Source organism: Vanacampus margaritifer, chromosome 5 (genome assembly GCF_051991255.1).
Source record: "Vanacampus margaritifer isolate UIUO_Vmar chromosome 5, RoL_Vmar_1.0, whole genome shotgun sequence".
NCBI classification, from domain to species: domain Eukaryota; kingdom Metazoa; phylum Chordata; class Actinopteri; order Syngnathiformes; family Syngnathidae; genus Vanacampus; species Vanacampus margaritifer.
In genome coordinates, this window is record NC_135436.1 from 393,696 (window position 1) to 414,757 (window position 21,062).

Genomic DNA, 21,062 nt, shown 5'->3' on the forward strand with positions numbered 1-21,062 from the left:
ACAAACTAGGGTTTTACATTAGGGTTAGGGTTTCAAACTAGGGTTTCACATTAGAGTTAGGATTTCAAACAGGGGTTTCAAATTAGTTTTAGGGTTTCAAACAAGGGTTTCAAATTAGGTTTAGGGTTTCAAACTAGGGTTTTACATTAGGGTTAGGGTTTCAAACTAGTGTTTAACATTGGGGTTAGGGTTTCAAACTAGGGTTTCAAATTAGGGTTAGGGTTACAAACAAGGGGTTTTACATTAGGGTTAGGGTTTCAAACTAGGGTTTCAAATTAGGGTTAGCGTTTCAAACTAGGGTTTTACATTAGGGTTAGGGTTTCAAACTAGGGTTTAACATTAGGGTTAGGGTTTTAAACTAGGGTTTCAAATTAGGGTTAGGGTTACAAACAAGGGGTTTTACATTAGGGTTAGGGTTTCAAACTAGGGTTTTACATTAGGGTTAGGGTTTCAAACTCGGGTTTAAAATTAGGGTTAGGGTTTCAAACAAGGGTTTTACATTAGGGTTAGGGTTTCAAACTAGGGTTTTACATTAGGGTTAGGGTTTCAAACTAGGGTTTTACATTAGAGTTAGGGTTACAAACTAGGGTTTTACATTAGGGTTAGGGTTTCAAACTAGGGTTTTACATTAGGGTTAGGGTTTCAAAATATGGTTTTACATTAGGGTTAGGTTTACAAACTAGGGTTTTACATTAGGGTTAGGATTTCAAACTAGGGTTTTACATTAGGGTTAGGGTTTCAAACTGGGGTTTCAATTAAGTGTTAGGGTTTCAAACTAGGGTTTAACATTAGGGTTAATGCTTCAAACTAGGGTTTTACATTAGGGTTAGTGTTTCAAACTAGTGTTTTACATTAGGGTTAGTGCTTCAAACTAGGGTTTTACTTTAGGGTTAGGGTTTCAAACTAGGGTTTTACATTAGGGTTAGGGTTTCAAACTAGGGTTTTACATTAGGGTTAGGGTTTCAAACTAGGGTTTTACATTAGGGTTAAGGTTTCAAACTAGGGTTTTACATTAGGGTTAGTGTTTCAAACTAGGGTTTTACATTTGGGTTAGGGTTACAAACTAGGGTTTTTTATGAGGGTTAGGGTTTCAAACTAAGGTTTCACATTAGAGTTAGGATTTCAAACAGGGGTTTCAAATTAGGGTTAGGGTTTCAAACTAGGGTTTTACATTAAGGTTTGGGTTTCAAACTAGGTTTTAACATTAGGGTTAGGGTTTCAAACTAGGGTTTCAAATTAGGGTTAGGGTTACAAACAAGGGGTTTTACATTAGGGTTAGGGTTTCAAACTAGGGTTTTACATTAGGGTTAGGGTTTCAAACTCGGGTTTAAAATAAGGGTTAGGGTTTCAAACTAGGGCTTTACATTAGGGTTAGGGTTTAAAACTAGGGTTTCAAATTAGGCTTAGGGTTTCAATCTAGGGTTTTGTTTTAGGGTTAGGGTTTCAAACAAGGGTTTTACATTAGGGTTAGGGTTTCAAACTATTGTTTTACATTAGGGTTAGGGTTTCAAACTAGGGTTTTACATTAGAGTTAGGGTTACAAACTAGGGTTTTACATTAGGGTTAGGGTTTCAAACTAGGGTTTTACATTAGGGTTAGGGTTTCAAACTATGGTTTTACATTAGGGTTAGGGTTACAAACTAGGGTTTTACATTAGGGTTAGGGTTTCAAACTAGGGTTTGACCTTAGGGTTAGGGTTTCAAATTAGGGTTTAACATTAGGGTTAGCGTTTCAAACTAGTGTTTTACATTAGGGTTAATGCTTCAAACTAGGGTTTTACATTAGGGTTAGGGTTTTAAACTATGGTTTCAAATTAGATTTGGGGTTTCAAACTAGGGTTTTACATTAGAGTTAGCGTTTCAAACTAGTGTTTTGCATTAGGTTTAGGGTTTCAAACTAGGGTTTATCATTAGGGTTAGGGTTTCAAACTAGGGTTTTACATTAGGGTTAGGGTTTCAAACTAGGGTTTATCATTAGGGTTAGGGTTTCAAACTAGGGTTTTACATTAGGGTTAGGGTTACAAACTAGGGTTTTACATTACGGTTAGGGTTTCAAACTAGGGTTTAACGTTAGGGTTAGGGTTTCAAACTAGGGTTTTACATTAGGGTTAATGCTTCAAACTAGGGTTTTACATTAGGGTTACGCTTTCAAAGTAGGGTTTTACATTAGGGTTAGGGTTTCAAACTAGGGTTTCAAATTAGGGTTAGAGTTTCAAACTAGGGTTTTACATTAGGGTTACTGCTTCAAACTAGGGTTTTACATTAGGGTTAGGGTTTCAAACAAGGGTTTTACATTAGGGTTAGGGTTTCAAACTAGGGTTTAACATTAGGGTTAGGGTTCCAAACTAGGGTTTTACATTAGTGTTAAGGTTACAAACTAGGGTTTTACATTAGGGTTAGGGTTTCAAACTAGGGTTTCAAATTAGGGTTAGGGTTTCAAACTAGGGTTTCAAATTAGGGTTAGGGTTTTAAACTAGGGTTTATCATTAGGGTTAGGGTTTCAAACTAGGGTTTTACATTAGGGTTAGGGTTTCAAACTAGGCTTTCTAATTAGGGTTAGGGTTTTAAACTAGGGTTTATCATTAGGGTTAGGGTTTCAAACTAGGGTTTTACATTAGGGTTAGGTTTTCAAACTAGGGTTTCTAATTAGGGTTAGGGTTTCAAACTAGGGTTTTATATTAGGGTTAGGGTTTCAAACTAGGGTTTCAAATTAGGGTTAGGGTTTCAAACAAGGGTTTTACATTAGGGTTAGGGTTTCAAACAAGGGTTTTACATTAGGGTTAGGGTTTCAAAACAGGGGTTTTAAATTAGGGTTAGGGTTTCAAACTTGGGTTTTACATTAGGTTTAGGGTTTCAAACTAGGGTTTCAAATTAGGGTTTGGGTTTCAAATTGAGGTTTTACATTAGGATTAGGGTTACAAACTAGGGTTTCAAATTAGGGTTTGGGTTTCAAATTGAGGTTTTACATTAGGATTAGGGTTACAAACTAGGGTTTTACATTAGGGTTAATGCTTCAAACTAGGGTTTTACATTAGGGTTAGGGTTTCAAACTAGGGTTTTACATTAGGGTTAGGGTTTCAAACTAGGGTTTCAAATTAGGGTTAGAGTTTCAAACTAGGGTTTTACATTAGGGTTACTGCTTCAAACTAGGGTTTTACATTAGGGTTAGGGTTTCAAACAAGGGTTTTACATTAGGGTTAGGGTTTCAAAACAGGGGTTTTAAATTAGGGTTAGGGTTTCAAACTTGGGTTTTACATTAGGTTTAGGGTTTCAAACTAGGGTTTCAAATTAGGGTTTGGGTTTCAAATTGAGGTTTTACATTAGGGTTAGGGTTTCAAACTAGGGTTTCAAATTAGGGTTAGAGTTTCAAACTAGGGTTTTACATTAGGGTTACTGCTTCAAACTAGGGTTTTACATTAGGGTTAGGGTTTCAAACAAGGGTTTTACATTAGGGTTAGGGTTTCAAACTAGGGTTTAACATTAGGGTTAGGGTTCCAAACTAGGGTTTTACATTAGTGTTAAGGTTACAAACTAGGGTTTTACATTAGGGTTAGGGTTTCAAACTAGGGTTTCAAATTAGGGTTAGGGTTTCAAACTAGGGTTTCAAATTAGGGTTAGGGTTTTAAACTAGGGTTTATCATTAGGGTTAGGGTTTCAAACTAGGGTTTTACATTAGGGTTAGGGTTTCAAACTAGGCTTTCTAATTAGGGTTAGGGTTTTAAACTAGGGTTTATCATTAGGGTTAGGGTTTCAAACTAGGGTTTTACATTAGGGTTAGGTTTTCAAACTAGGGTTTCTAATTAGGGTTAGGGTTTCAAACTAGGGTTTTATATTAGGGTTAGGGTTTCAAACTAGGGTTTCAAATTAGGGTTAGGGTTTCAAACAAGGGTTTTACATTAGGGTTAGGGTTTCAAACAAGGGTTTTACATTAGGGTTAGGGTTTCAAAACAGGGGTTTTAAATTAGGGTTAGGGTTTCAAACTTGGGTTTTACATTAGGTTTAGGGTTTCAAACTAGGGTTTCAAATTAGGGTTTGGGTTTCAAATTGAGGTTTTACATTAGGATTAGGGTTACAAACTAGGGTTTCAAATTAGGGTTTGGGTTTCAAATTGAGGTTTTACATTAGGATTAGGGTTACAAACTAGGGTTTTACATTAGGGTTAGGGTTTCAAACTAGGGTATCAAATTAGGTTTGGGGTTTCAAACTAGGGTTTTACATTAGGGTTAGGGTTTCAAACTGGGGTTTCAATTTAGTGTTAGGGTTTCAAACTAGGGTTTAACATTAGGGTTAATGCTTCAAACTAGGGTTTTACATTAGGGTTAGTGTTTCAAACTAGTGTTTTACATTAGGGTTAGTGCTTCAAACTAGGGTTTTACTTTAGGGTTAGGGTTTCAAACTAGAGTTTTACATTAGGGTTAGGGTTTCAAACTAGGGTTTTACATTAGGGTTAGTGTTTCAAACTAGGGTTTTACATTAGGGTTAAGGTTTCAAACTAGGGTTTTACATTAGGGTTAGTGTTTCAAACTAGGGTTTTACATTTGGGTTAGGGTTACAAACTAGGGTTTTTTATGAGGGTTAGGGTTTCAAACTAAGGTTTCACATTAGAGTTAGGATTTCAAACAGGGGTTTCAAATTAGGGTTAGGGTTTCAAACTAGGGTTTTACATTAAGGTTTGGGTTTCAAACTAGGGTTTAACATTAGGGTTAGGGTTTCAAACTAGGGTTTCAAATTAGGGTTAGGGTTACAAACAAGGGGTTTTACATTAGGGTTAGGGTTTCAAACTAGGGTTTTACATTAGGGTTAGGGTTTCAAACTCGGGTTTAAAATAAGGGTTAGGGTTTCAACCTAGGGCTTTACATTAGGGTTAGGGTTTAAAACTAGGGTTTCAAATTAGGCTTAGGGATTCAATCTAGGGTTTTGTTTTAGGGTTAGGGTTTCAAACAAGGGTTTTACATTAGGGTTAGGGTTTCAAACTATTGTTTTACATTAGGGTTAGGGTTTCAAACTAGGGTTTTACATTAGGGTTAGACTTACAAACTAGGGTTTTATATTAGGGTTAGGGTTTCAAACTAGGGTTTTACCTTAGGGTTAGGGTTTCAAATTAGGGTTTAACATTAGGGTTAGCGTTTCAAACTAGTGTTTTACATTAGGGTTAATGCTTCAAACTAGGGTTTTACATTAGGGTTAGGGTTTTAAACTATGGTTTCAAATTAGATTTGGGGTTTCAAACTAGGGTTTTACATTAGAGTTAGCGTTTCAAACTAGTGTTTTGCATTAGGTTTAGGGTTTCAAACTAGGGTTTATCATTAGGGTTAGGGTTTCAAACTAGGGTTTTACATTAGGGTTAGGGTTACAAACTAGGGTTTTACATTACGGTTAGGGTTTCAAACTAGGGTTTAACGTTAGGGTTAGGGTTTCAAACTAGGGTTTTACATTAGGGTTAATGCTTCAAACTAGGGTTTTACATTAGGGTTACGCTTTCAAACTAGGGTTTTACATTAGGGTTAGGGTTTCAAACTAGGGTTTCAAATTAGGGTTAGAGTTTCAAACTAGGGTTTTACATTAGGGTTACTGCTTCAAACTAGGGTTTTACATTAGGGTAAGGGTTTCAAACAAGGGTTTTACATTAGGGTTAGGGTTTCAAACTAGGGTTTAACATTAGGGTTAGGGTTCCAAACTAGGGTTTTACATTAGTGTTAAGGTTACAAACTAGGGTTTTACATTAGGGTTAGGGTTTCAAACTAGGGTTTCAAATTAGGGTTAGGGTTTCAAACTAGGGTTTCAAATTAGGGTTGGGGTTTTAAACTAGGGTTTATCATTAGGGTTAGGGTTTCAAACTAGGGTTTTACATTAGGGTTAGGGTTTCAAACTAGGCTTTCTAATTAGGGTTAGGGTTTTAAACTAGGGTTTATCATTAGGGTTAGGATTTCAAACTAGGGTTTTACATTAGGGTTAGGTTTTCAAACTAGGGTTTCTAATTAGGGTTAGGGTTTCAAACTAGGGTTTTATATTAGGGTTAGGGTTTCAAACTAGGGTTTCAAATTAGGGTTAGGGTTTCAAACAAGGGTTTTACATTAGGGTTAGGGTTTCAAACAAGGGTTTTACATTAGGGTTAGGGTTTCAAAACAGGGGTTTTAAATTAGGGTTAGGGTTTCAAACTTGGGTTTTACATTAGGTTTAGGGTTTCAAACTAGGGTTTCAAATTAGGGTTTGGGTTTCAAATTGAGGTTTTACATTTGGATTAGGGTTACAAACTAGGGTTTTACATTAGGGTTAGGGTTTCAAACTAGGGTTTCAAATTAGGTTTGGAGTTTCAAACTAGGGTTTTACATTAGGGTTAGGGTTTCAAACTAGGGTTTTACATTAGGGTTAGGGTTTCAAAATAGGGTTTTACATTAGGGTTAGGGTTTCAAAATAGGGTTTAACATTAGGGTTAGGGTTTCAAACTAGGGTTTCAAATTAGGGTTAGGGTTGCAAACTAGGGTTTTACATTAGCGCTAGGGTTTCAAACTCGGGTTTCAAATTAGGGGTAGGGTTTCAAACTAGGGTTTTACATTACGGTTAGGGTTTCAAACTAGGGTTTAACGTTAGGGTTAGGGTTTCAAAGTAGGGTTTTACATTAGGGTTAGGGTTTCAAACTAGGGTTTCAAATTAGGGTTAGGGTTTCAAACTAGGGTTTTACATTAGGGTTAGGGTTTCAAACTAGGGTTTTACATTAGGGTTAGGGTTTCACACTAAGGTTTTACATTAGGGTTAGGGTTACAAACTAGGGTTTTACATTAGGGTTAGGGTTTCAAACTAGGGTTTCACATTAGAGTTAGGATTTCAAACAGGGGTTTCAAATTAGGGTTAGGGTTTCAAACAAGGGTTTCAAATTAGGGTTAGGGTTTCAAACTAGGGTTTTTTATTAGGGTTAGGGTTTCAAACTAGGGTTTAACATTCGGGTTAGGGTTTCAAACTAGGGTTTCAAATTAGGGTTAGGGTTACAAACAAGGGGTTTTACATTAGGGTTAGGGTTTCAAACTAGGGTTTCAAATTAGGGTTAGGGTTTCAAACTAGGGTTTTACATTAGGGTTAGGGTTTCAAACTAGGGTTTAACATTAGGGTTAGGGTTTCAAACTAGGGTTTCAAATTAGGGTTAGGGTTACAAACAAGGGGTTTTACATTAGGGTTAGGGTTTCAAACTAGGGTTTAACATTAGGGTTAGGGTTTCAAACTCGGGTTTAAAATTAGGGTTAGGGTTTCAAACAAGGGTTTTACATTAGGGTTAGGGTTTCAAACTAGGGTTTTACATTAGAGTTAGGGTTACAAACTAGGGTTTTACATTAGGGTTAGGGTTTCAAACTAGGGTTTTACATTAGGGTTAGGGTTTCAAACTATGGTTTTACATTAGGGTTTGGGTTACAAACTAGGGTTTTACATTAGGGTTAGGGTTTCAAACTAGGGTTTTACATTAGGGTTAGGGTTTCAAACTGGGGTTTCAATTTAGTGTTAGGGTTTCAAACTAGGGTTTAACATTAGGGTTAATGCTTCAAAATAGGGTTTTACATTAGGGTTAGTGTTTCAAACTAGTGTTTTACATTAGGGTTAGTGCTTCAAACTAGGGTTTTACATTAGGGTTAGGGTTTCAAACTAGGGTTTTACATTAGGGTTAGGGTTTCAAACTAGGGTTTTACATTAGGGTTAGGGTTTCAAACTAGGGTTTTACATTAGGGTTAGGGTTTCAAACTAGGGTTTTACATTAGGGTTAGTGTTTCAAACTAGGGTTTTACATTTGGGTTAGGGTTACAAACTAGGGTTTTTTATGAGGGTTAGGGTTTCAAACTAAGGTTTCACATTAGAGTTAGGATTTCAAACAGGGGTTTCAAATTAGGGTTAGGGTTTCAAACTAGGGTTTTACATTAAGGTTTGGGTTTCAAACTAGGGTTTAACATTAGGGTTAGGGTTTCAAACAAGGGTTTCAAATTAGGGTTAGGGTTACAAACAAGGGGTTTTACATTAGGGTTAGGGTTTCAAACTAGGGTTTTACATTAGGGTTAGGGTTTCAAACTCGGGTTTAAAATAAGGGTTAGGGTTTCAAACTAGGGCTTTACATTAGGGTTAGTGTTTAAAACTAGGGTTTCAAATTAGGCTTAGGGTTTCAATCTAGGGTTTTGTTTTAGGTTTAGGGTTTCAAACAAGGGTTTTACATTAGGGTTAGGGTTTCAAACTATTGTTTTACATTAGGGTAAGGGTTTCAAACTATGGTTTTACATTAGGGTTAGGGTTACAAACTAGGGTTTTACATTAGGGTTAGGGTTTCAAACTAGGGTTTTACCTTAGGGTTAGGGTTTCAAACTAGGGTTTAAATTTAGGGTTAGGGTTTCAAACTAGGGTTTTACATTAGGGTAAGGGTTTCAAACTATGGTTTTACATTAGGGTTAGGGTTACAAACTAGGGTTTTACATTAGGGTTAGGGTTTCAAACTAGGGTTTTACCTTAGGGTTAGGGTTTCAAACTAGGGTTTAAATTTAGGGTTAGTGTTTCAAACTAGGGTTTATCAGTAGGGTTAGGGTTTCAAACTAGGCTTTTACATTAGGGTTAGGTTTCAAATTAGGGTTTAACATTAGGGTTAGCGTTTCAAACTAGTGTTTTACATTAGGGTTAATGCTTCAAACTAGGGTTTTACATTAGGGTTAGGGTTTTAAACTATGGTTTCAAATTAGATTTGGGGTTTCAAACTAGGGTTTTACATTAGAGTTAGCGTTTCAAACTAGTGTTTTACATTAGGGTTAGTGCTTCAAACTAGGGTTTTACATTAGGGTTAATGCTTCAAACTAGGGTTTTACATTAGGGTTAGGGTTTCAAACTAGGGTTTTACATTAGTGTTAGGTTTTCAAACTAGGGTTTTACATTTGGGTTAGGGTTACAAACTAGGGTTTTACATTAGGGTTAGGGTTTCAAACAAGGGTTTTACATTAGGGTTAGGGTTTCAAACTAGGGTTTAACATTAGGGTTAGGGTTTCAAACTAGGGTTTTACATTAGGGTTAGGGTTACAAACTAGGGTTCAACATTAGGATTAGGGTTTCAAACTAGGGTTTTACATTAGGGTTAGGGTTTCAAACTAGGGTTTTACATTAGGGTTAGGGTTTCAAACTAGGGTTTTGCATTAGGGTTAGGGTTTCAAACTAGGGTTTATCATTAGGTTTAGGGTTTCAAACTAGGGTTTAAATTTAGGGTTAGAGTTTCAAACTAGGGTTTTACATTAGGGTTACTGCTTCAAATTAGGGTTTTACATTAGGGTTAGGGTTTCAAACTAGGGTTTAAGATTAGGGTTAAGGTTCCAAACTAGGGTTTTACATTAGTGTTAAGGTTACAAACTAGGGTTTTACATTAGGGTTAGGGTTTCAAACTAGGGTTTCAAATTAGGGTTAGGGTTTCAAACTAGGCTTTCTAATTAGGGTTAGGGTTTTAAACTAGGGTTTATCATTAGGGTTAGGGTTTCAAACTAGGGTTTTACATTAGGGTTAGGGTTTCAAACTAGGGTTTTACATTAGGGTTAGGGTTTCAAACTAGGGTTTTGCATTAGGGTTAGGGTTTCAAACTAGGGTTTATCATTAGGGTTAGGGTTTCAAACTAGGGTTTAAATTTAGGGTTAGAGTTTCAAACTAGGGTTTTACATTAGGGTTACTGCTTCAAATTAGGGTTTTACATTAGGGTTAGGGTTTCAAACAAGGGTTTTACATTAGGGTTAGGGTTTCAAACTAGGGTTTAAGATTAGGGTTAAGGTTCCAAACTAGGGTTTTACATTAGTGTTAAGGTTACAAACTAGGGTTTTACATTAGGGTTAGGGTTTCAAACTAGGGTTTCTAATTAGGGTTAGGGTTTCAAACTAGGGTTTTATATTAGGGTTAGGGTTTCAAACTAGGGTTTCAAATTAGGGTTAGGGTTTCAAACAAGGGTTTTACATTAGGGTTAGGGTTTCAAACAAGGGTTTTACATTAGGGTTAGGGTTTCAAAACAGGGGTTTTAAATTAGGTTTAGGGTTTCAAACTAGGGTTTCAAATTAGGGTTTGGGTTTCAAATTGAGGTTTTACATTAGGATTAGGGTTACAAACTAGGGTTTTACATTAGGGTTAGGGTTACAAACTAGGGTTTTACATTAGGGTTAGGGTTTCAAACTAGGGTTTCAAATTAGGTTTGGGGTTTCAAACTAGGGTTTTACATTAGGGTTAGGGTTAGGGTTTCAAACTAGGGTTTTACATTAGGGTTAGGGTTTCAAAATAGGGTTTAACATTAGGGTTAGGGTTTCAAACTAGGGTTTCAAATTAGGGTTAGGGTTGCAAACTAGGGTTTTACATTAGCGCTAGGGTTTCAAACTCGGGTTTCAAATTAGGGGTAGGGTTTCAAACTAGGGTTTTACATTACGGTTAGGGTTTCAAACTAGGGTTTAACGTTAGGGTTAGGGTTTCAAACTAGGGTTTTACATCAGGGTTAGGGTTTCAAACTAGGGTTTCAAATTAGGGTTAGGGTTTCAAACTAGTGTTTTACATTAGGGTTAGGGTTTCAAACTAGGGTTTTACATTAGGGTTAGGGTTTCACACTAAGGTTTTACATTAGGGTTAAGGTTACAAACTAGGGTTTAAATTTAGGGTTAGTGTTTCAAACTAGGGTTTATCATTAGGGTTAGGGTTTCAAACTAGGGTTTTACATTAGGGTTAATGCTTCAAACTAGGGTTTTACATTAGGGTTAGGGTTTCAAACTAGGGTTTTACATTAGTGTTAGGTTTTCAAACTAGGGTTTTACATTTGGGTTAGGGTTACAAACTAGGGTTTTACATTAGGGTTAGGGTTTCAAACAAGGGTTTTACATTAGGGTTAGGGTTTCAAACTAGGGTTTAACATTAGGGTTAGGGTTTCAAACTAGGGTTTTACATTAGGGTTAATGCTTCAAACTAGGGTTTTACATTAGGGTTAGGGTTTTAAACTATGGTTTCAAATTAGATTTGGGGTTTCAAACTAGGGTTTTACATTAGAGTTAGCGTTTCAAACTAGTGTTTTGCATTAGGTTTAGGGTTTCAAACTAGGGTTTATCATTAGGGTTAGGGTTTCAAACTAGGGTTTTACATTAGGGTGAGGGTTACAAACTAGGGTTTTACATTACGGTTAGGGTTTCAAACTAGGGTTTAACGTTAGGGTTAGGGTTTCAAACTAGGGTTTTACATTAGGGTTAATGCTTCAAACTAGGGTTTTACATTAGGGTTACGCTTTCAAACTAGGGTTTTACATTAGGGTTAGCGTTTCAAACTAGTGTTTTACATTAGGGTTAATGCTTCAAACTAGGGTTTTACATTAGGGTTAATGCTTCAAACTAGGGTTTTACATTAGGGTTAGGGTTTCAAACTAGGGTTTTACATTAGTGTTAGGTTTTCAAACTAGGGTTTTACATTTGGGTTAGGGTTACAAACTAGGGTTTTACATTAGGGTTAGGGTTTCAAACAAGGGTTTTACATTAGGGTTAGGGTTTCAAACTAGGGTTTAACATTAGGGTTAGGGTTTCAAACTAGTGTTTTACTTTAGGGTTAATGCTTCAAACTAGGGTTTTACATAAGGGTTAGCGTTTCAAACTAGGGTTTTACATTAGGGTTAGTGTTTCAAACTAGGGTTTTACATTTGGGTTAGGTATACAAACTAGGGTTTTACATTAGGGTTAGGGTTTCAAACTAGGGTTTCACATTAGAGTTAGGATTTCAAACAGGGGTTTCAAATTAGTTTTAGGGTTTCAAACAAGGGTTTCAAATTAGGTTTAGGGTTTCAAACTAGGGTTTTACATTAGGGTTAGGGTTTCAAACTAGTGTTTAACATTGGGGTTAGGGTTTCAAACTAGGGTTTCAAATTAGGGTTAGGGTTACAAACAAGGGGTTTTACATTAGGGTTAGGGTTTCAAACTAGGGTTTCAAATTAGGGTTAGCGTTTCAAACTAGGGTTTTACATTAGGGTTAGGGTTTCAAACTAGGGTTTAACATTAGGGTTAGGGTTTTAAACTAGGGTTTCAAATTAGGGTTAGGGTTACAAACAAGGGGTTTTACATTAGGGTTAGGGTTTCAAACTAGGGTTTTACATTAGGGTTAGGGTTTCAAACTCGGGTTTAAAATTAGGGTTAGGGTTTCAAACAAGGGTTTTACATTAGGGTTAGGGTTTCAAACTAGGGTTTTACATTAGGGTTAGGGTTTCAAACTAGGGTTTTACATTAGAGTTAGGGTTACAAACTAGGGTTTTACATTAGGGTTAGGGTTTCAAACTAGGGTTTTACATTAGGGTTAGGGTTTCAAAATATGGTTTTACATTAGGGTTAGGTTTACAAACTAGGGTTTTACATTAGGGTTAGGATTTCAAACTAGGGTTTTACATTAGGGTTAGGGTTTCAAACTGGGGTTTCAATTAAGTGTTAGGGTTTCAAACTAGGGTTTAACATTAGGGTTAATGCTTCAAACTAGGGTTTTACATTAGGGTTAGTGTTTCAAACTAGTGTTTTACATTAGGGTTAGTGCTTCAAACTAGGGTTTTACTTTAGGGTTAGGGTTTCAAACTAGGGTTTTACATTAGGGTTAGGGTTTCAAACTAGGGTTTTACATTAGGGTTAGGGTTTCAAACTAGGGTTTTACATTAGGGTTAAGGTTTCAAACTAGGGTTTTACATTAGGGTTAGTGTTTCAAACTAGGGTTTTACATTTGGGTTAGGGTTACAAACTAGGGTTTTTTATGAGGGTTAGGGTTTCAAACTAAGGTTTCACATTAGAGTTAGGATTTCAAACAGGGGTTTCAAATTAGGGTTAGGGTTTCAAACTAGGGTTTTACATTAAGGTTTGGGTTTCAAACTAGGTTTTAACATTAGGGTTAGGGTTTCAAACTAGGGTTTCAAATTAGGGTTAGGGTTACAAACAAGGGGTTTTACATTAGGGTTAGGGTTTCAAACTAGGGTTTTACATTAGGGTTAGGGTTTCAAACTCGGGTTTAAAATAAGGGTTAGGGTTTCAAACTAGGGCTTTACATTAGGGTTAGGGTTTAAAACTAGGGTTTCAAATTAGGCTTAGGGTTTCAATCTAGGGTTTTGTTTTAGGGTTAGGGTTTCAAACAAGGGTTTTACATTAGGGTTAGGGTTTCAAACTATTGTTTTACATTAGGGTTAGGGTTTCAAACTAGGGTTTTACATTAGAGTTAGGGTTACAAACTAGGGTTTTACATTAGGGTTAGGGTTTCAAACTAGGGTTTTACATTAGGGTTAGGGTTACAAACTATGGTTTTACATTAGGGTTAGGGTTACAAACTAGGGTTTTACATTAGGGTTAGGGTTTCAAACTAGGGTTTGACCTTAGGGTTAGGGTTTCAAATTAGGGTTTAACATTAGGGTTAGCGTTTCAAACTAGTGTTTTACATTAGGGTTAATGCTTCAAACTAGGGTTTTACATTAGGGTTAGGGTTTTAAACTATGGTTTCAAATTAGATTTGGGGTTTCAAACTAGGGTTTTACATTAGAGTTAGCGTTTCAAACTAGTGTTTTGCATTAGGTTTAGGGTTTCAAACTAGGGTTTATCATTAGGGTTAGGGTTTCAAACTAGGGTTTTACATTAGGGTTAGGGTTTCAAACTAGGGTTTATCATTAGGGTTAGGGTTTCAAACTAGGGTTTTACATTAGGGTTAGGGTTACAAACTAGGGTTTTACATTACGGTTAGGGTTTCAAACTAGGGTTTAACGTTAGGGTTAGGGTTTCAAACTAGGGTTTTACATTAGGGTTAATGCTTCAAACTAGGGTTTTACATTAGGGTTACGCTTTCAAAGTAGGGTTTTACATTAGGGTTAGGGTTTCAAACTAGGGTTTCAAATTAGGGTTAGAGTTTCAAACTAGGGTTTTACATTAGGGTTACTGCTTCAAACTAGGGTTTTACATTAGGGTTAGGGTTTCAAACAAGGGTTTTACATTAGGGTTAGGGTTTCAAACTAGGGTTTAACATTAGGGTTAGGGTTCCAAACTAGGGTTTTACATTAGTGTTAAGGTTACAAACTAGGGTTTTACATTAGGGTTAGGGTTTCAAACTAGGGTTTCAAATTAGGGTTAGGGTTTCAAACTAGGGTTTCAAATTAGGGTTAGGGTTTTAAACTAGGGTTTATCATTAGGGTTAGGGTTTCAAACTAGGGTTTTACATTAGGGTTAGGGTTTCAAACTAGGCTTTCTAATTAGGGTTAGGGTTTTAAACTAGGGTTTATCATTAGGGTTAGGGTTTCAAACTAGGGTTTTACATTAGGGTTAGGTTTTCAAACTAGGGTTTCTAATTAGGGTTAGGGTTTCAAACTAGGGTTTTATATTAGGGTTAGGGTTTCAAACTAGGGTTTCAAATTAGGGTTAGGGTTTCAAACAAGGGTTTTACATTAGGGTTAGGGTTTCAAACAAGGGTTTTACATTAGGGTTAGGGTTTCAAAACAGGGGTTTTAAATTAGGGTTAGGGTTTCAAACTTGGGTTTTACATTAGGTTTAGGGTTTCAAACTAGGGTTTCAAATTAGGGTTTGGGTTTCAAATTGAGGTTTTACATTAGGATTAGGGTTACAAACTAGGGTTTCAAATTAGGGTTTGGGTTTCAAATTGAGGTTTTACATTAGGATTAGGGTTACAAACTAGGGTTTCAAATTAGGGTTTGGGTTTCAAATTGAGGTTTTACATTAGGATTAGGGTTACAAACTAGGGTTTTACATTAGGGTTAATGCTTCAAACTAGGGTTTTACATTAGGGTTAGGGTTTCAAACTAGGGTTTTACATTAGGGTTAGGGTTTCAAACTAGGGTTTCAAATTAGGGTTAGAGTTTCAAACTAGGGTTTTACATTAGGGTTACTGCTTCAAACTAGGGTTTTACATTAGGGTTAGGGTTTCAAACAAGGGTTTTACATTAGGGTTAGGGTTTCAAAACAGGGGTTTTAAATTAGGGTTAGGGTTTCAAACTTGGGTTTTACATTAGGTTTAGGGTTTCAAACTAGGGTTTCAAATTAGGGTTTGGGTTTCAAATTGAGGTTTTACATTAGGGTTAGGGTTTCAAACTAGGGTTTCAAATTAGGGTTAGAGTTTCAAACTAGGGTTTTACATTAGGGTTACTGCTTCAAACTAGGGTTTTACATTAGGGTTAGGGTTTCAAACAAGGGTTTTACATTAGGGTTAGGGTTTCAAACTAGGGTTTAACATTAGGGTTAGTGTTCCAAACTAGGGTTTTACATTAGTGTTAAGGTTACAAACTAGGGTTTTACATTAGGGTTAGGGTTTCAAACTAGGGTTTCAAATTAGGGTTAGGGTTTCAAACTAGGGTTTCAAATTAGGGTTAGGGTTTTAAACTAGGGTTTATCATTAGGGTTAGGGTTTCAAACTAGGGTTTTACATTAGGGTTAGGGTTTCAAACTAGGCTTTCTAATTAGGGTTAGGGTTTTAAACTAGGGTTTATCATTAGGGTTAGGGTTTCAAACTAGGGTTTTACATTAGGGTTAGGTTTTCAAACTAGGGTTTCTAATTAGGGTTAGGGTTTCAAACTAGGGTTTTATATTAGGGTTAGGGTTTCAAACTAGGGTTTCAAATTAGGGTTAGGGTTTCAAACAAGGGTTTTACATTAGGGTTAGGGTTTCAAACAAGGGTTTTACATTAGGGTTAGGGTTTCAAAACAGGGGTTTTAAATTAGGGTTAGGGTTTCAAACTTGGGTTTTACATTAGGTTTAGGGTTTCAAACTAGGGTTTCAAATTAGGGTTTGGGTTTCAAATTGAGGTTTTACATTAGGATTAGGGTTACAAACTAGGGTTTCAAATTAGGGTTTGGGTTTCAAATTGAGGTTTTACATTAGGATTAGGGTTACAAACTAGGGTTTTACATTAGGGTTAGGGTTTCAAACTAGGGTATCAAATTAGGTTTGGGGTTTCAAACTAGGGTTTTACATTAGGGTTAGGGTTTCAAACTGGGGTTTCAATTTAGTGTTAGGGTTTCAAACTAGGGTTTAACATTAGGGTTAATGCTTCAAACTAGGGTTTTACATTAGGGTTAGTGTTTCAAACTAGTGTTTTACATTAGGGTTAGTGCTTCAAACTAGGGTTTTACTTTAGGGTTAGGGTTTCAAACTAGAGTTTTACATTAGGGTTAGGGTTTCAAACTAGGGTTTTACATTAGGGTTAGTGTTTCAAACTAGGGTTTTACATTAGGGTTAAGGTTTCAAACTAGGGTTTTACATTAGGGTTAGTGTTTCAAACTAGGGTTTTACATTTGGGTTAGGGTTACAAACTAGGGTTTTTTATGAGGGTTAGGGTTTCAAACTAAGGTTTCACATTAGAGTTAGGATTTCAAACAGGGGTTTCAAATTAGGGTTAGGGTTTCAAACTAGGGTTTTACATTAAGGTTTGGGTTTCAAACTAGGGTTTAACATTAGGGTTAGGGTTTCAAACTAGGGTTTCAAATTAGGGTTAGGGTTACAAACAAGGGGTTTTACATTAGGGTTAGGGTTTCAAACTAGGGTTTTACATTAGGGTTAGGGTTTCAAACTCGGGTTTAAAATAAGGGTTAGGGTTTCAACCTAGGGCTTTACATTAGGGTTAGGGTTTAAAACTAGGGTTTCAAATTAGGCTTAGGGATTCAATCTAGGGTTTTGTTTTAGGGTTAGGGTTTCAAACAAGGGTTTTACATTAGGGTTAGGGTTTCAAACTATTGTTTTACATTAGGGTTAGGGTTTCAAACTAGGGTTTTACATTAGGGTTAGACTTACAAACTAGGGTTTTATATTAGGGTTAGGGTTTCAAACTAGGGTTTTACCTTAGGGTTAGGGTTTCAAATTAGGGTTTAACATTAGGGTTAGCGTTTCAAACTAGTGTTTTACATTAGGGTTAATGCTTCAAACTAGGGTTTTACATTAGGGTTAGGGTTTTAAACTATGGTTTCAAATTAGATTTGGGGTTTCAAACTAGGGTTTTACATTAGAGTTAGCGTTTCAAACTAGTGTTTTGCATTAGGTTTAGGGTTTCAAACTAGGGTTTATCATTAGGGTTAGGGTTTCAAACTAGGGTTTTACATTAGGGTTAGGGTTACAAACTAGGGTTTTACATTACGGTTAGGGTTTCAAACTAGGGTTTAACGTTAGGGTTAGGGTTTCAAACTAGGGTTTTACATTAGGGTTAATGCTTCAAACTAGGGTTTTACATTAGGGTTACGCTTTCAAACTAGGGTTTTACATTAGGGTTAGGGTTTCAAACTAGGGTTTCAAATTAGGGTTAGAGTTTCAAACTAGGGTTTTACATTAGGGTTACTGCTTCAAACTAGGGTTTTACATTAGGGTAAGGGTTTCAAACAAGGGTTTTACATTAGGGTTAGGGTTTCAAACTAGGGTTTAACATTAGGGTTCGGGTTCCAAACTAGGGTTTTACATTAGTGTTAAGGTTACAAACTAGGGTTTTACATTAGGGTTAGGGTTTCAAACTAGGGTTTCAAATTAGGGTTAGGGTTTCAAACTAGGGTTTCAAATTAGGGTTGGGGTTTTAAACTAGGGTTTATCATTAGGGTTAGGGTTTCAAACTAGGGTTTTACATTAGGGTTAGGGTTTCAAACTAGGCTTTCTAATTAGGGTTAGGGTTTTAAACTAGGGTTTATCATTAGGGTTAGGGTTTCAAACTAGGGTTTTACATTAGGGTTAGGTTTTCAAACTAGGGTTTCTAATTAGGGTTAGGGTTTCAAACTAGGGTTTTATATTAGGGTTAGGGTTTCAAACTAGGGTTTCAAATTAGGGTTAGGGTTTCAAACAAGGGTTTTACATTAGGGTTAGGGTTTCAAACAAGGGTTTTACATTAGGGTTAGGGTTTCAAAACAGGGGTTTTAAATTAGGGTTAGGGTTTCAAACTTGGGTTTTACAATAGGTTTAGGGTTTCAAACTAGGGTTTCAAATTAGGGTTTGGGTTTCAAATTGAGGTTTTACATTTGGATTAGGGTTACAAACTAGGGTTTTACATTAGGGTTAGGGTTTCAAACTAGGGTTTCAAATTAGGTTTGGAGTTTCAAACTAGGGTTTTACATTAGGGTTAGGGTTTCAAAATAGGGTTTTACATTAGGGTTAGGGTTTCAAACAAGGGTTTCAAATTAGGGTTAGGGTTACAAACAAGGGGTTTTACATTAGGGTTAGGGTTTCAAACTAGGGTTTTACATTAGGGTTAGGGTTTCAAACTCGGGTTTAAAATAAGGGTTAGGGTTTCAAACTAGGGCTTTACATTAGGGTTAGTGTTTAAAACTAGGGTTTCAAATTAGGCTTAGGGTTTCAATCTAGGGTTTTGTTTTAGGTTTAGGGTTTCAAACAAGGGTTTTACATTAGGGTTAGGGTTTCAAACTATTGTTTTACATTAGGGTTAGGGTTTCAAACTAGGGTTTTACATTAGAGTTAGGGTTACAAACTAGGGTTTTACATTAGGGTTAGGGTTTCAAACTAGGGTTTTACATTAGGGTTAGGGTTTCAAACTATGGTTTTACATTAGGGTTAGGGTTACAAACTAGGGTTTTACATTAGGGTTAGGGTTTCAAACTAGGGTTTTACCTTAGGGTTAGGGTTTCAAACTAGGGTTTAAATTTAGGGTTAGTGTTTCAAACTAGGGTTTATCATTAGGGTTAGGGTTTCAAACTAGGGTTTTACATTAGGGTTAGGTTTCAAATTAGGGTTTAACATTAGGGTTAGCGTTTCAAACTAGTGTTTTACATTAGGGTTAATGCTTCAAACTAGGGTTTTACATTAGGGTTAATGCTTCAAACTAGGGTTTAACGTTAGGGTTAGGGTTTCAAACTAGGGTTTTACATCAGGGTTAGGGTTTCAAACTAGGGTTTCAAATTAGGGTTAGGGTTTCAAACTAGTGTTTTACATTAGGGTTAGGGTTTCAAACTAGGGTTTTACATTAGGGTTAGGGTTTCACACTAAGGTTTTACATTAGGGTTAAGGTTACAAACTAGGGTTTAAATTTAGGGTTAGTGTTTCAAACTAGGGTTTATCATTAGGGTTAGGGTTTCAAACTAGGGTTTTACATTAGGGTTAGGGTTTCAAATTAGGGTTTAACATTAGGGTTAGCGTTTCAAACTAGTGTTTTACATTAGGGTTAATGCTTCAAACTAGGGTTTTACATTAAGGTCAATGCTTCAAACTAGGGTTTTACATTAGGGTTAGGGTTTCAAACTAGGGTTTTACATTAGTGTTAGGTTTTCAAACTAGGGTTTTACATTTGGGTTAGGGTTACAAACTAGGGTTTTACATTAGGGTTAGGGTTTCAAACAAGGGTTTTACATTAGGGTTAGGGTTTCAAACTAGGGTTTAACATTAGGGTTAGGGTTTCAAACTAGGGTTTTACATTAGGGTTAATGCTTCAAACTAGGGTTTTACATTAGGGTTAGGGTTTTAAACTATGGTTTCAAATTAGATTTGGGGTTTCAAACTAGGGTTTTACATTAGAGTTAGCGTTTCAAACTAGTGTTTTGCATTAGGTTTAGGGTTTCAAACTAGGGTTTATCATTAGGGTTAGGGTTTCAAACTAGGGTTTTACATTAGGGTGAGGGTTACAAACTAGGGTTTTACATTACGGTTAGGGTTTCAAACTAGGGTTTAACGTTAGGGTTAGGGTTTCAAACTAGGGTTTTACATTAGGGTTAATGCTTCAAACTAGGGTTTTACATTAGGGTTACGCTTTTAAACTAGGGTTTTACATTAGGGTTAGGGTTTCAAACTAGGGTTTCAAATTAGGGTTAGAGTTTCAAACTAGGGTTTTACATTAGGGTTACTGCTTCAAACTAGGGTTTTACATTAGGGTTACTGCTTCAAACTAGGGTTTTACATTAGGGTTAGGGTTTCAAACAAGGGTTTTACATTAGGGTTAGGGTTTCAAAACTAGCGTTTAACATTAGGGTTAGGGTTCCAAACTAGGGTTTTACATTAGTGTTAAGGTTACAAACTAGGGTTTTACATTAGGGTTAGGGTTTCAAACTAGGGTTTCAAATTAGGGTTAGGGTTTCAAACTAGGGTTTCAAATTAGGGTTAGGGTTTTAAACTAGGTTTTATCATTAGGGTTAGGGTTTCAAACTAGGGTTTTACATTAGGGTTAGGGTTTCAAACTAGGCTTTCTAATTAGGGTTAGGGTTTTAAACTAGGGTTTATCATTAGGGTTAGGGTTTCAAACTAGGGTTTTACATTAGGGTTAGGGTTTCAAACTAGGGTTTCTAATTAGGGTTAGGGTTTCAAACTAGGGTTTTATATTAGGGTTAGGGTTTCAAACTAGGGTTTCAAATTAGGGTTAGGGTTTCAAACAAGGGTTTTACATTAGGGTTAGGGTTTCAAACAAGGGTTTTACATTAGGGTTAGGGTTTCAAAACAGGGGTTTTAAATTAGGGTTAGGGTTTCAAACTTGGGTTTTACATTAGGTTTAGGGTTTCAAACTAGGGTTTCAAATTAGGGTTTGGGTTTCAAATTGAGGTTTTACATTAGGATTAGGGTTACAAACTAGGGTTTTACATTAGGGTTAGGGTTTCAAACTAGGGTTTCAAATTAGGTTTGGGGTTTCATACTAGGGTTTTACATTAGGGTTAGGGTTTCAAACTAGGGTTTTACATTAGGGTTAGGGTTTCAAACTAGGGTTTTACATTAGGGTTAGGGTTTCAAAATAGGGTTTAACATTAGGGTTAGTGTTTCAAACTAGGGTTTTACATTTGGGTTAGGGTTACAAACTAGGGTTTTTTATGAGGGTTAGGGTTTCAAACTAAGGTTTCACATTAGAGTTAGGATTTCAAACAGGGGTTTCAAATTAGGGTTAGGGTTTCAAACTAGGGTTTTACATTAAGGTTTGGGTTTCAAACTAGGGTTTAACATTAGGGTTAGGATTTCAAACTAGGGTTTCAAATTAGGGTTAGGGTTACAAACAAGGGGTTTTACATTAGGGTTAGGGTTTCAAACTAGGGTTTTACATTAGGGTTAGGGTTTCAAACTCGGGTTTAAAATAAGGGTTAGGGTTTCAAACTAGGGCTTTACATTAGGGTTAGGGTTTAAAACTAGG